General features: G+C 43.2%; 1 protein-coding gene across 4 annotated transcripts in view, besides 1 other annotated feature; it reads right to left on the bottom strand.

Moving 5' to 3' along the window:
- Positions 1-15,512, bottom strand: part of Ncoa3 (nuclear receptor coactivator 3) — an 80,606-nt gene that overhangs the window by 38,133 nt on the left and 26,961 nt on the right. For all 4 annotated transcript variants that reach the window (NM_008679.3, NM_001374779.1, XM_030248242.1 and 1 more), the window contains exon 2: positions 147-225. The gene's annotated coding sequence lies outside the window, so the exon portion shown is untranslated. The remainder of the gene's footprint in view (positions 1-146; positions 226-15,512) is intronic.
- Positions 11,648-15,453: an enhancer, noted in NCBI's record as "VISTA enhancer mm1346". NCBI's record gives its function as "enhancer in: midbrain (mesencephalon)[4/5]" and the evidence as "EXISTENCE:transgenic organism evidence [ECO:0001131][PMID:17130149]".

Below are 15,512 nucleotides of genomic sequence, written 5' to 3'. Positions count from 1 at the left end.
GACAGGACCCCTATGTGTTCCCTCAGCCAGGCTCACTTGCCCAACCACCACCCTAAGATGCACACTGAGCAGAGAAAGCAGAGCCTCTGGGCAGACTAAGTGAGAAGGAAAATCACTTCGACCAGTGAGGGGAGCACAGGAATTACCTGACAGCCTGGTCAGGAAGGGCAGGAAGAGCTTCGTTTTACCGATCTCGGAGTCCACTGTTCAGCAAATCTTTTGATCCTAAGGATAAAAGAAGGGAACAGTTATTGTCTCTTTAAATTAAGCATTTGTATCAGTCCTACCTAGATTATCCCATCTCTCCCTTGATGTGTGAGAAGGCCACCGTGCACAGAGTCTCCTCTAGGAATCAACTAGATGCTTGCTTTGCCATAGCAATACTTATAATTTTTGTTAAAAAGTTAAGCACGGGGCTGGCGAGATGGCTCAGTGGTTAAGAGCGCCGACTGCTCTTCTGAAGGTCCCGAGTTCAAATCCCAGCAACCACATGGTGGCTCACAACCATCCATAACGAAATCTGATGCCCTCTTCTGGAGTGTCTGAAGACAGCTACAGTGTACTTACATATAATAAATAAATCTTTAAAAAAAAAAAAAAAAAAAAAAAAGTTAAGCACAAGCCGGGCATAGTGGTGCACGCCTTTAATACCAGCACTTGGGAGGCAGAGGCAGGCAGACTTCTGAGTTCAAGGCCAGCCTGGTCTACAAAGTGAGTTCCAGGACAGCCAGGACTACACAGAGAAATCCTGTCTCAAAAAACCACACACACACAAAAAGAAGAAGGAGGTGAGCACAGCATTCACAATTAAGAAGACAGTGGGGTTTATACTGTGCACGATCACTCAGTGATGGACAAGAGAAAGATCAACCTGACCTCAAATTACTATGGTCATTTAATTCCTTACAAATTTAAGTTTAGTTCTAGACAAACCCAACCTGAAAGATAGAGAAAACAACAGCCTTAGCTTTCCAAAACAACCTTTGAAAAGACAGTTTTCTGAAACGACCTTGTACAAGAAAATTTCAATTAAATAACTTGCTGCAACTTTATATGCCTCAGTACAGGGGAACACTAGGGCCAAGAAGTGGGGGTGGGTGGGAAAAGGAGGGGAGGGGGGGTATGGGGGACTTTTGGGATGGCATTGGAAATGTAAATGAAGAAAATACCTAATAAAAGGAAGGGAGGGAGGAAGGAAGGAAAGAAGGAAGAAACAAACAAACAAACAAACTTGCTGCATGTCTGCTGCATGCTGGTACTGTGTTGGCACACGGCAATAGATAGAATTCATGGACCAGACATGGCAGTGCACACCTTTACTCCCCACATCGTGGCAGAGGAAGGCGGATCTCTTTCAGTTCAAGGCCAGCCTGGTCTACAGGGTAAATTTCAGGCCAGATAGGGAGAAAGGGAGAGGGAGGGGGCAGAGGGGAGGTGAAAGATGGGGGAGAAAAAGGGAGAAGGAGAGTGTCAGGGAAGGGGGGAAAGAAGGGGAAAGGAGGGAAAAGAAAGAGGGAGGGAAAAGACAGGGGGGAGGGGAAGGAAAGAGGGAGGGGAAGGAAAGGGGGAAGAGGAAGGAAAAGGAGAAAAATCACAGGAGGGTGGGGCAGGTGGCTTAGTGGTTAAGAGCATATAGAAAGCATATATCAAATATCTAATATTCATATATTATATCAGCATATTAAGAAATCTGAGCTTGGGGCCAGGCAGTGGTGGCCCACGCCTTTAATCTCAGCACTTGGGAGGCAGAGGTAGGTGGATTTCTGATTTCGGGGCCAGCCTGATCTACAAAGTGAGTTCCAGGACAGCCAGGGCTACACAGAGAAACCCTGTCTCAAAAAAACAGGAAAGAAAGAAAGAAAGAAAGAAAGAAAGAAATCAATCAATCAATCAATCTGAGCTTGTTTCCCAATACCCACATCAGGCCACTCACAGTCACCTGTGACTCCTATCTTACATCTCTGGCCTCAGGTAGCACTGCAGCTCACATTCAGATACACACACACACACACATAATTCAAAATAATAAAAACAAGTACTATAAAAGTCATGGTACCACTATTACTCGTGGGTAATCAGAAGCAGGTACAAGCAGGCACTACAACTTTCTAAAACAACAATGCCACAGAAGTGAGCATCTAATGAGCGCCGTGCTGTGGACAGGAGGAGCAACAGGGGAAGGGGTACCAACACCACACAATGGGCAACCCTGAAGACTACTAAGATGTGACATTAAGGGCTCTTGGGGTCTCCCAGAGACTGAGCCACCAACTAGGGAGAATGCATGGGCTGGACCTAGGACCCCAGCACATATATGTGGCAGATGTGTAGCTTGGTCTTCATACAGGTCCCCCAACAACTGCAGTGGGGGCTGTCGCCCAACAGTGGATCCCGTTCCTCTAACCGGGCTGCCTTGTCTGGCCTCAATGGGAGATGTGCCTAGTCCTGCAGTGACCTGATGTGCCAAGGTGGGTTGATAACAAGGGATGGGGGGGGGGGGGGGGGCTTCTCCCTTATCAGAGAAGGGGAAGCAGGGGAATGGGAGAACTATGTGAGGAAGGACTGGGAGGAGGTAGGGGGCTGCAATCGAGATGTAAGATAGATAGATAGGTAGATAGATACATAGATAGATACATAGATAGATACATAGATAGATAGATAGATAGATAGATAGATAGATAGATAGATAGATAGATAGGGAGAAATGTGAAATTAAGACAAATTCACAGCTGCTTATCTCTGCCAAAAATAACTAGTGGAATCAGACAATTTCTGCACATATTACCTAGATTTACAATCAAAATGCCCGTTAACGCCTCACACTGAAAAGCAAGAGGCAAGCATCTGCAATCCAAAAACTGCCAAGGCCAAGGCTTAGTCCAAAGCCAGCCTGGGCTATATAGGTAAGCCTGGGCTATATAGGTAAGCCTGGGCTATATAGGTAAGCCTGGGCTATATAGGTAAGTCCTCTCCCAAAAATAAATTGTGACTTGAAGACATAGAGGGCTTGCCAACATGTACAAAAAACTGGGTTCGATCTTAGGACCACCCCACCCCCGAAAAAGGCAAATGGGATTAACAGACAGTTTAGAGAATGTTTTTATTCATTCGTATGTGAGTGTGCCTGTTCGTGTGCGCCCCATCACAGAAATGGTGAAGTCAGAAAAGAACCTCCAGATACTTATTCTCTCAGCCACCATGGGGCCCCAGCCCAGCCTTGGCAGCAAACTCCTTTACCCACTAATCCAACTCCAATAATACGTATATAATGTTGGGCATCTAAAAGACAGGATACATAAACGAAATGAATGAAGGTAACTAAAAGTGAAAGTTTTTAGCTCAGCACAGCCGGATGTGATGCCATGCATTTTCTCAAACACACACTACATGTAGCCTCAGAGGGGGACCAAAAAAAGGGGGGGGGTAAATAAAACTTTTAAAAAATGCTGGGTGTGTTGGCACATGCCTTTAATTCCAACATCAGGCCAGCCAGTTTACACAGTGGGACATTACCTCAGGAGAACTGAGTTGCGGGGCACAGCGTTCTGCATCTGAGCAGCTAAGGAAAGAGCACAGAAGCCTAGTGGCAGTAGTCTATGAACTGGCCTCACCTCTTTGCTGAGCTTAAGTTAGTAAGGACCTAGTTACAGAAAGGAAGCTGGCTTGTCAGCAAGCTGCTTGCAGCTGCTTGCTCTACAGCTCCTCCCTCCCTCCTTCTCTCCCTCTCTCCCTCTGTCTCACCCACTCTCTCCCTCTCTGAAAAGCTAAGTCCTGCAGGATCACACAAAATAAATACAGGCAAAGGGGGTGGGAGTGGGGGTGGAGGTGAGCAGGCTCCACCAGTAGAAGGCTTTCCACAGGAACTGCTACAGGGTCAAAAGTTTACAGTGGTTTCAATTTCACCTTTTAGCAGCCAATCAGCAAATGAGACTGTGCTGACCCTCGGGCTGCAGGAGCGTTAACTCCCTGGCTACCAGAACTGCTGCTGCCGTTCCTCCTGGCTTCTCTTAAGAAGAAAAGGGGTGTTTGTTTGTTTGTTTGTTTGTTTTTAAAGGGGGCAGCGGACACCCTAAGTTCAGGTGACTGATTTGTGCAGAAAAATGATTTGATAATTATCCCCTTTCTCCTTCAATTCAAGGTTTCTTTATCTTAGAGCATCCAACAAACCAACTGATAATGATATAAAGACAAAGAAATAATTGGGGTATGTTAGGAAAATATTTTCTTCCATGACGCTTGAATTCTACCAACAACCTAAAGAACTGATAGGAGATGATACCCGTTTAGTTCCCTGTGAATGCTTTGAAAAGAGACTCGATAATGAAGGCTGTCAATTAAAGTGTTTAGGCTCTGACTCCCTCAGGTCACTGATACAACTCTTTTCACAAGAGGCGGCTACAGAAATACAGCTAGAGCTTCTCAGGGGCCATGTGTGTCCTCATGTTCTCGCCAACCCCCCAGGACCCAGTGCAGCCTCCGCCTGGAACAAACTGGAAAGCAAAGCCTTTCAGCAGAGCTGGCCTCCTGATTGCTCTTTCATATAAACGTCCTACAAATGCAAAAACTCAATACGCTGATCCATCACCACTGCTCTCAGAGTTCTGTGCTGACAGTGGGCAGGGCCAAGATGGAGAGGACAGGGCAGGCACAACAACATCCCACCCCGGCCCCCATTTCCCCTTCTCTCTCCTCCTCCCCAGGGCAATAAGGAAGCAGGACATTGACGCCCGAGAGCTTGAAGCCAGCATGGTAATTTGGGGTTGTTTCGGTTTTGGTCTTTGGGGTTTTGGTTTTTTTTTTTCTTTTTTTTTTTTTTTTTTGCGTGTTTTTTTTTAAAGGGATGGTTATGGGAGGGAATTTAAGACAATCTCTCTCTAAAGTCCCAAATGGTGGAAAAAGCAGCAATCCTCCTGCCCCAGCCTCAAAGTCCTAGGCTTACAAGTGTGAGACACCATTCCTTGAAGCCCACAAGACAAGGAGGAAACAGCTGTACAAACTCTCCTATGGAAATGACCTAGTAAATCCTAATTTATAGATTAGGTAACATATACCAACTGGTTGAATATTAGCAGTTTTACAAGTTTAGATTTGAGACCCATATAGGCACCGCCATCGGCTACTAAAACGATCCCGTATAGGATAGTAGGTTCTGTCCAAAGTGAGATCATCAAATACCAGCTATTTCTGAAATGCAATTGGTAACCAATAAATTATAATGCATCACTTACTATACAGCAACCAGAGGCCCAGAGTACAGCATAGTGTCTTCATTACACAGAAACTCTATAGTGCATCTTGATATACATGTTTCAGACCATGAATAAAATCAATATTATAATTTCAAGTTGAAAAAAAGATAGAATTAATTTTCTAATAATAACTTCCAAACCCCCATGATATAATTTTATGGCTATAATTCTAATTTTAAAATACATCTAGTTTGTTCTTTTTGCCATGGCTTACAGAAGCGTGTGCATGCACGTTTAATTTGAAGAATCTTCTCTTTTTACAGGATGGCCTCATTGCACAGGAAAATGGATGCGACAAAATTCTATATCAAGTCAGCATGTTAGCAAGAATCTTTTCTATGTGTTCTGAATTTGATTAATTCGAGCCAAGGTCACTTCCTGAACAATGCCTGCCACTGCAGCTGCAGGCAAAGGCTGGCATGAGGCTGGGAGGAGAAAGAGGGTGGGGATGTTTATTTACTAAGAAGCAAATGGGTTCCATTTCCACACAGTTATCTTGGCAAGAAAAAGACTGGCAAGCTCCTGGGATCCTGGTACATAAAGATGAAAAATATCTCTATTTTTTACATAGAAATGTAATTCAATGAGCATAATGTTCATGTCAACGTTATATCTAAAAGGTCCTCCCAGATAATGTGCAAAAACCATTAACCACTTAAAATGATACAAATAATGCCAGACAGCAAGGTAAACCGAACTGGCAAGTACACAGTGACCCTAACTTGTACAAAAGGAAGATAAGGTCTTACAGACCACAGACTCATGGTTCCCTTGACCAACACCAGGAAAGGCCTAACTCAAGAGTAAAAAATCCAAAACTTATTATTTTCTAAATAAAATAATTCATAAAAATTTATCCTGACATGCAATTGAATTTTTACCTCAGCATTATGCAAATGTTATGTCTTTTTTAAAAAATCTCAAAGTAGGGGGCTGGTGAGATGGCTCAGTGGGTAAGAGCACCCGACTGCTCTTCTGAAGGTCCAGAGTTCAAATCCCAGCAACCACATGGTGGCTCACAACCATCCGTAACGAAATCTGACTCCCTCTTCTGGAGTGTCTGAAGACAGTGACAGTGTGCTTACATATAATAAATAAATAAATAAATAAATAAATAAATAAATAAATAAATAAATAAAATCTTTAAAAAAAAAAAAATCTCAAAGTATACACATCAATGGCAAGTAAAGCTATCAGTGTCTGCTAGCACAGCAAGGAAACCTAAAATATACCACACACCCCGTCTGTACGGCTTTGCACCCTACACCAGTGAGCTGGTAACAAACATACCGGCAGAGTCAGGAAACCTGCATCTTCTGTAATTTTCTATAATGGCCATCTATAAAAGCACTGTGTGATATTTTTCAAATATCAATCAAACTATGATGTTCCAGATACGTATCATCATCAGAGAACCCATGTGCCTTTCTTGGTTACTTGTTTAATGTACTGTGTTATTTTTTAAATTTTTATACAATATTTTTTGATATTTTCCCCCTTTCCCAACTCCTTACAGATTCTACATATAGATATGAGATTTCACCTCACTGTCTTCTGGCTACCTTAAAATGGAAATCCCCCTGCCTCAGGTTCCTAGGTTCTAGAGTCTGGTATGCACCACTAGGCCCAGCTTAAATGTGTCTTTCATGCTGTGGGTGAAGCCCGGGCCTTGACCACTGCTCTACCTCTGAGCAGCATTCTCGGCTCACCTGTTTTTGTTCTCTTGTACCTCTTGTTTTATGTAGAACAAGCTCTCACTATAAAGTCCAGGCTGTCCTGAACTCACCCACTTAGCCATGACTGGCCTGGATCTCATGATACTCCTGCCTTGGCCTCCGAAGTACATACCACCACACCCAAGTTGTGTTTATAATGGTTGGGTAACACAAAACTCACTATTACAAAAAACTGAGGGAGGAAGTCTGGGAAGATGGCTTGAAGGTCAGAGCACTTACTACTCTTCCAGAGGTCCTGAGTTTAGAGCACAAACATGGTAGCCCACAACCTTGTTAACTCCAGTTCCAGGGAATTGGACACCCTCTTCTGACCTCTGAAGGTACTGGGCATACACATGGTAAAAAGACAAACATGCAGGTAGAAAACCCAAACACAACTTAAAATTTTAATACATAAAAATTTGAATTAAAGTAATGACAAAAGCAGTTCACACTGTCTTCAAATAAGCCCAGCACTTTCAAAACAGGAGGGAGCTTCAGCCAAGGTCAAAGGCAGCCTGGCTACCTAACAAGAGCCACCTAAGACAAAACAAAACATCTTGTCAATGTATAGAAGGGTATTATTCCCATTCTCTACATACGCTGAGAATACAGCTCTATCTTTCTGGCTTCTCCCATGCTTTTTCTGACAACTTAGATGTGTAATCAACAAAAGGACTTTCTATATCATGTTAGGAAAAGGAAGTTAACTGTGTTCACACAGGGATGAGGCCTTGGACTCAGAGAGCTATTCATGGTTGTGGTAAGAAAGTGGCTTGCTCCGGGCGTGGTGGCGCACGCCTTTAATCCCAGCACTCCGGAGGCAGAGGCAGAGGCAGAGGCAGAGGCAGGTGGATTTCTGAGTTCAAGGCCAGCCTGGTCTACAAAGTGAGTTCCAGGACAGTGAGGGCTATACAGACAAACCCTGTCTCGAAAAACAACAACAAAAAAAAAAACCTCACTATGTAGACCAGGCTGACCCAGTGGTAGGATTAAAGATATGTGCCAGCACACTTGGCATTGTCTTTATTCAGCCTGAGTTTAATATTTCTAGCCCTTCCTATTTCAGGTAGCAGTTATAACGAGTGGGTGGCAGGTCTCACCATTCCTTTAGGTCCAGGACACTCTGTTTCAGGGTACATGTGAGGGGGAAAGATGCAGTCCATGAATTCAGAATATATATGCAGTAAGGGGCTGAAGCAATGACTCATTAAAGTAACCTGGAGTTCAAAGCCCCAGCACCCATGTAAAAAGGCAAGCACACGCCTATAATCCCAGAGCACTGGAAAGATGGAGAAGGTTCCTGGGTTGGCTACACAGCTAGTCTAGCTGAATCTACAAACTCTAGTTCAATGAGAGTACCTGCTACAAAAAAAAAATAAATAAATAAAGATAAAAAGCAATTAAAGGCACCCAATGTCAACCTCTAGCATATATACCCTCAAACGGAGCTGAGGCAGGAAAATTACTGTTGGTTCCAGACAAATGATGGCACTCATTTCCAGGCCAGCCTGACCGCAGTGTAAAATGCCTTCAAAAACCAAAAAATGAGCCAGGCACTGTAGCACATGCCTTTAGTCCCAGCACTCAGGAAGCAAAGGCAGGCAGATCTCTAAGTTAGAGAACAACCTAGTCTAAAGATTGAGTTCCAGGACAGCCAGAACTACACAGAGTTAGGAAAGAGGGAGGACGGAGGAGGGAGGAGGGAGGAGGGAGGAGGGAGGAGGGAGGAGGGAGGAGGGAAGAGGGAAGAGGGAAGAGGGAAGAGGGAAGAGGGAAGAGGGAAGAGGGAAGAGGGAAGAGGGAAGAGGGAAGAGGGAAGAGGGAAGAGGGAAGAGGGAAGAGGGAAGAGGGAAGAGGGAAGAGGGAAGAGGGAAGAGGGAAGAGGGAAGGGAAGGGAAAGAAAAACTGCAGATGGCATTTGTCTTACTGCTTTTCCTATTGCTGTGATAAATATCTGACAAGATCAATTTAAGGAAGGGCGGGGCGTTCCAACTTCCAGCTCAAGTGGAAGCACAGAGACAGAAGACGGGTGTTTGCCCTCAGTTCTTTCTCCTTTCTACATAGTCTAGGATTCCGGGTGCATGCATGATTACCGTGGGTAGGTCATTCCATATCAACCTAATCAAGGAAATATCCACAGGCATGCCTAGATTCCCTGTCTCCTGAATGACAACCAAGAGTAACCATCAAAAGGCTACAGCAGAGTAGCACCCTAGAAATGTCAGGCACAGCAGCACACTTGATAACCCACAGCTCTGGGGAGGCTGAGACAGGGGAGCCCTGGGAAATGCTGGCCAGCTGATCTAGCCAAATGCGTAACCCAGTCTCAGAAAATAAGGTAAAAAAGGCATTCTAGAAGATATGCAAGTCTTCATACACATACACAACCACCTAACATGTGTGTGTGTCAAACACACAAGTACACACACACACACACACACACACACACACATATATATATATACTCCCAAAAAGTATCTGAAAAATGATTACAAGAAAAAAAATCAACAAAAAGAAAATGAAAACCTAAATTTTCAAATATGAAAAAAAAAAGAGGCTGGGAAAGAGCATAATCAGTAAAGTGCTTGCCTTGCAAGTACAAGGATCCATTTTGATACTTGGTGCCCAGGTTAAATAACCAACAACACAACAACCAAAAACAGCACTGTGAGCTTAGTGGCACTCTTGTAATCCCAACACTAGAAGGCAGAGACAAGATGATCTCTGAAGGCTCACTGGTCAGCCAGTCTAGCTGAACTGTTACAAGTCCCAGGACAACAAGAGACCTGTGTCAAAGGAAACAAAGAATTTCTATGCATGACACAGAAATTATGTTTCTGTGAGTGAGCACTTGAGCATGAAGACACACAAGTATGGAGGGCAGGCAACATGAACCAGCAGATAAAGGTGCTTGCTGTCAAGGCAGATCCCCTAGAGCCACACAGGAGGACCTAAGCTGTCTTCAGACTGCCATACACAAACATGTAAGAAAAAATACTAAATGCAAATGCCTTAGTAACTGCAAATTCCTATAATAAAATACTAATGTACACGGAATAGATCTACTGAAGATACAAGACAATACCAAATGCGGAGGAAAATGCAAACCAGTGGGGCTTTACTGGACTGATAGGGACATAAACTGGGAAGAAAAAGAGTGTATTTAAAACTTAAAACTTTCCATCATATGGCAATAACAATGTTTACAAAACTATAAAACCATAGTTGTAACTCATTAACTTATTAGGAAAGACTCTCATGTCAGCTCTAGTAGCTGATGAAGCATTCTGACGAAGCCATTCTCAGATATGCTAAAATCCCATCTGTCTTCCGTGGCATAGCTCAACAAGGGTATTCTAAGCAGATTTTAAATCAGTCTGGCTATGCAGCTAATTAGAGCCAATATCGACTCATATTTTTTTAAAAAGTCAATTCTCTAAGTCCTGTCATAACATTTTAAACAAGTAAGAACAGTCGATAGAAGTTACTAAGTTGGGGGCAGGAGAGGGGGCTCATTCAGCACTGGCTGCTCTTCCAGAGGACCCAGGCTTGATTTCCAGCACCCACATGGCAGCTCACAACTGTCTGTACAGTTCCAGGGGATCTTATGCCCTCTCCTGATCTCAGTGTGTTCTACCACATATGCTGCAGACATACATACAGGTAAAATATCTATACACATAAAATAAAATGCAAAGAAAGGAAGCTAGCTACTGTAAGAAACTCTGATCACCATCTGCTTTCCTCACAGGTAGCCTTGTCCCGGAGCAGCAGCAGTCCGGAGCTCAGGATGTAGGAGCTGGCCTTATGCTCCTGCCTCAGCTTCTGGAGTGCTGTGATTAAAGCCAGTGCTTCCCTGAGCCACTGTTCACTTAGTCCCCTTGTATTCATCACTTCCTTCCTGGTGGCTGTCTCTGAACCCTTCCCACTGGCTCAGCTACAGGGTTCACACAGTACGCACAGAGGACAGAATCCAGAGCTTGAGTTACCTTCCCAACACTGCCCCCCAACAAAAATTGAGTTACAGGTATGTGGGATGGCTCAGTAAGTAAAGGCACTTGTCACCAACCCTGGCAACTGAGTTAAATCTAGGTCCCTCCATTATGGAAACAGAACCAACTGTAAAAGTTATCCTCTGACCTCCACATATACCCTATGGACATATACATAATAAAGGATGAATAAAAAATTTAATTTTGCCGGGCGGTGGTGGTGCACGCCTTTGATCCCAGCACTCAGGAGGCAGAGGCAGGTGGATTTCTGAGTTCAAGGCCAGCCTGGTCCACAAAGTGAGTTCCAGGACTGCCAGGGCTATACAGAGAAACCCTGTCTCGAAAAAAAAATTAATTTTATATTTTTTCTTAAAAGTTAGGAAGAAAGGAAGTTAGTTCACTGGTTAGTTAGGAGGAAGGAGTGAGTTAGTTAAGGGCTGGAGGGATGGCTCAGCAGTTTAGAGCACTGGCACTCTTTGGAGGACTAAGATTCCTAGCAGCACAGGTGCCTCAACCATCTGTAACTCTAGTGCCAGAGACCTAACATCCTCTACTGGATTCTGAGGGCACTCAATGCACATGATGCACATATAGACATGCAAAACACAAATAGAAACCTTTGGGAAAGATGCTGAGAATAATCACACAATGATCTAATGCAGTTTTTTAAAATGCAATGCATGGATATAGGTAAGAAAGCCAGGCATGGGAACATGGCTGTAATAACTGTTCTCTGTGAAGTTAAGCCATGACTGTCCTGAGTTTGGGGCTGGCCTGAGCTACATAATGAGTTCAAGGCCACCCTGATTGATAGACACACATACACAAATGCGCTGTGGAATGTATAACTGTATTTTTTAAATTTTTTTATTGTTTTATGGCAGGGTTTCATCTATACTAGACTTGCCTCAAAGTAAGCTTACTATTACACAAAGATTGCCTGCCTCCACTTTCTGAGTGTGCACCACTAAAATTGACTTTAGCAAAGATAATCCAATTTTACTATACAAACCAGTGACTCTGCAAAGTCACAGTGGGCATGGGGACCAGCATTCTTCATAGGGAAATGAAGTGCAGTTACTTGAGCAGGTTCCCAAACCAAGAAGGATCAGGGTATGTCCAATAGCCTCTCTTGTAGATCATATCACGCCATACCACAATTGTTTTGGTTTGGTTTAATTTCATTCATTCATTCACTCATTCATTCATTTATTCATGTATTTAGAAGGCATGCATATGGAGGCCAGGACAAACCCATAAGAGTCATGTAGGTCATGGGGATCAAACTCAGGTAGTCATGCTTGGCAGCAAGCTCCTTGACCCACTGAGCCCTCTCACTGCCCTAACAGCTGACATGGATTTAAATCATCTCTGCTTTTCCATTAGCAAAATAATCGTCTAAGAGCACACTGCTTCAGAAATAGGAGAAAGGAGACAATTACTAGCTGGTGAGTATTACATGGAATATTTACAGATCTCACGAGAGAGAGCTCAGTGTAAAATATCTGACTAGATACTGTACAGGAGTCAGCTCCCTGTGAGAAGGAATCTGTCTAATGCCGAAAGCACAGCTACCAGTTAGAGTGTAATTAGCTTAAAAAAAAACCGAAGTCAGTCAGGTGTGTGAGCGGCATTTACTATTTGTTCCCTTTGTACAGGAAGCACTCAGCTCTGATCTCAAAGTCACCTTCAAGCACTAACGGAAGCACAAGGCTGATTCCTCCTTGCCCAGAACAAAACCCACAGCAAAGACCAACGTAAGGGGACATTTCTCTCCACGTTTTCCTTCCCCAAGAAACAGCTTTATAAACCATATGACGTTCATAATGAAAAGATTACAATTTAGAAACCGAGGAGAAGAAAAATTAACAGGAGCATGAGACAAAAAGAGCACATGCCCTGATACAGAAGCCTCTGAAATTGCTTTTGGAAAAACATGGGACAATCATCTAATTATCAGATGAAACAAACTACAACTTAGAGCTCAATTTACCAGAGGAATAAATACTAAGGCACTCTGTATTACACTTGTAAATGAATAAATACCAAGGGAGGTATGGCAGACGTTCTAAATGCAATCAAGTTAAGTTGTTGTTTTTAAATCGGGCATTATAATCTATAGCTTTATAGATTTGCCACTAACCTCCTAATCTGGCAGGTTAAATTTCAACATTCAAAGTACTGGTTAGGTTTTCTAGAAATGGTCCAGTAAGTTGACATAATAATTAACGCTGTTTGATCTACAAAATCTGAGTACTCAGTGCTGAGAGTGATGAGTGACCTTGAGGCAGCTCTTGGAAGGCAGTCACCATGGCAACGCTTCCACAAAAGTGCCTCATCCTCAGCAAAAGGCCCAACCCAGAGCATAAGGATCTTTAAAGCAGAAAACCTCCGCCCTCACCCACAGCCTAGCAAGGGGTCACAGTTTCTTTTAAAAAGTCTCTACATCAACCTTCCTGATTATTCTTTCAGAGAAAATACAAATTAGCTTCACAGCCATTTATCTGGTCTGGCAACAAAACAAAACAAACAAAACAAAAACTATCTTTTATTTGCTAAATGGGAAGAATTCATTTTGTTTTGGAAAAATATGTTTCAATACAATTAGTACCATTTTACTGTTTTTCGTTCAGGAATGGTAACACAGTGGTAATCTCAGGGCTGAGAAGTCTGAGGCAGGACAACAGGCAGTAGGATGCTAGCCCTGGGATATATGCTGCATTAAAGGAGAGAAAGAAGGGCCACACAGGGGCAGGACACTGGAGTGGGAAGACATTATCTTCCAGCATGCACTTAAAGAAGGAAGCACAAAGGAAGCAGATTTCAGCCCAGACACAGAGTGCACTCATGACTGTCTACATACACCACGGCTTGCTACACTTAGTGTTCTGATGACGCTGTGTTCCCAGCTCCCTCCAGCAGTGCTTCCTGAAAGCCGGGAGGAGTCATTTTATTATCACAACAGTCAGCAGAACCTCAGCACCAGATACTGAACAATTTCACAATTTTCTCACAGAGCTACCAAAGCATTCCTGAAAAGCTGTGTCCAGAACAGCTAATGTTTTTCAGCCTAAATACAAAGATCTTATCGACTTTTCCATTTTTACTGTATATAATCTATTTGTTCATTCTTTCCTACCCCACCCCATTTACCATTAGTTTGCAAAGCCATGAGTACTGACTGATGAGATGACTGTGTGGGGAAAGGAATTTCCCCCCCAAAACTGCTAGGGCAGACATGAAAGAAGGTGCACACAACGTGCAAGCTGGTATACATGGAGGGCTGCAGGCCAACTGGAGCCTCATAATGAGAAACTATGCAGGGTTTTGTTGTCATTTTTTGAGACAGGACCTTTCTATGTAGCCCTGGCTGCCTGGAACTGCCTATGTAGACCATAGTGGCCTCAAGTTCACAGTCATCTGCATAGCCTCTGCCTCAAAGTGCTAGGACTAAAAGTATGTGCTACCACACCTAGCAAAAAGAATTTTTACACTAAGAAAAAAAAAGATAGCAATGTGAGCAGGGCAGTAGGCAAATGGATTTCTGAGTTCCAGGCCAGCCTGGTCTACAGAGTGAGTTCCAGGACAGCCAGGGCTGCAGAGAAACCCTGTCTCGAAAAACCAAAAAAAAAAAAAAAAAAAGATAGCAATGCTATATTACCAAAATAAGTTACAAAATTAAGTTCTACCCATAACATGATATACTGTATAGTGTCAAAAAGGTTCACAGCACATTATAAAACAATATAATCTCAATTCTCTCTATAGGTTCTACTTATACATGGCACTTACTTGGACAGTCTGAAGCCAAGCACTGAGGCTGCAGTCCCACACTGGAAGGTTCAGTTAAGAGAACTGAGACTCTGACACAAGCCTAGGCTCTATAGTGAGAACTTGCATGTGAAAGACTAAAATCACAGTCATTTTTTCCTTTACATCTTTGAAGGTTTTGTACATGTCACGCAATTTCAAAAAATTAACTCCTTTTTTTTTTTTTTTTGAGCTAGTTATGGAGATCAGCAGGACCTGAAATTCAAAGAGAGCTGACTGTTTCTGCCTCATGAGTACTCCACCATCCTGGCTAGAGGTATTTTGTTTGTTTTTAAAGTCAATTCCCAACGGGCCTATAATCTCACACGCTTTTTTAATCCCAGCACTTGGGAGCCAGAGGCAGGCGGATTTCTAAATTCGAGGACAGCCTGATCTACAAAGTGAGTTCCAGGACAGTCAGGGTTATACAAAGAAACCCTGTCTCAAAAAACAAACAAACAAAAAATTTCTGTGGGGCGAGAAGGATCGCTTAGAGCAGCAGTTCTCAACCTGTGAGTCTCCACCCCTTTGGAGTCACATCAGATATTTACCTTACAATCACAGCAGTAGCAAAATTAGTTACGTATATGTTAGTCAGGGTTCTCTAGAGTCACAGAACGTATGGGTAGTCTCTATATAGTAATGGAATTTGTTGATGACTTATAGTCCAACTCCCCAACAATGGTCAGCAGCCACTGAGAATGGAAGTCTAAGGATCTAGCAATTACTCAGTCCCACAAGGC

This window comes from Mus musculus, chromosome 2 (assembly GCF_000001635.26).
Source record: "Mus musculus strain C57BL/6J chromosome 2, GRCm38.p6 C57BL/6J".
Taxonomy (NCBI): domain Eukaryota; kingdom Metazoa; phylum Chordata; class Mammalia; order Rodentia; family Muridae; genus Mus; species Mus musculus.
This window is presented reverse-complemented; position numbering and strand designations above follow the sequence as displayed.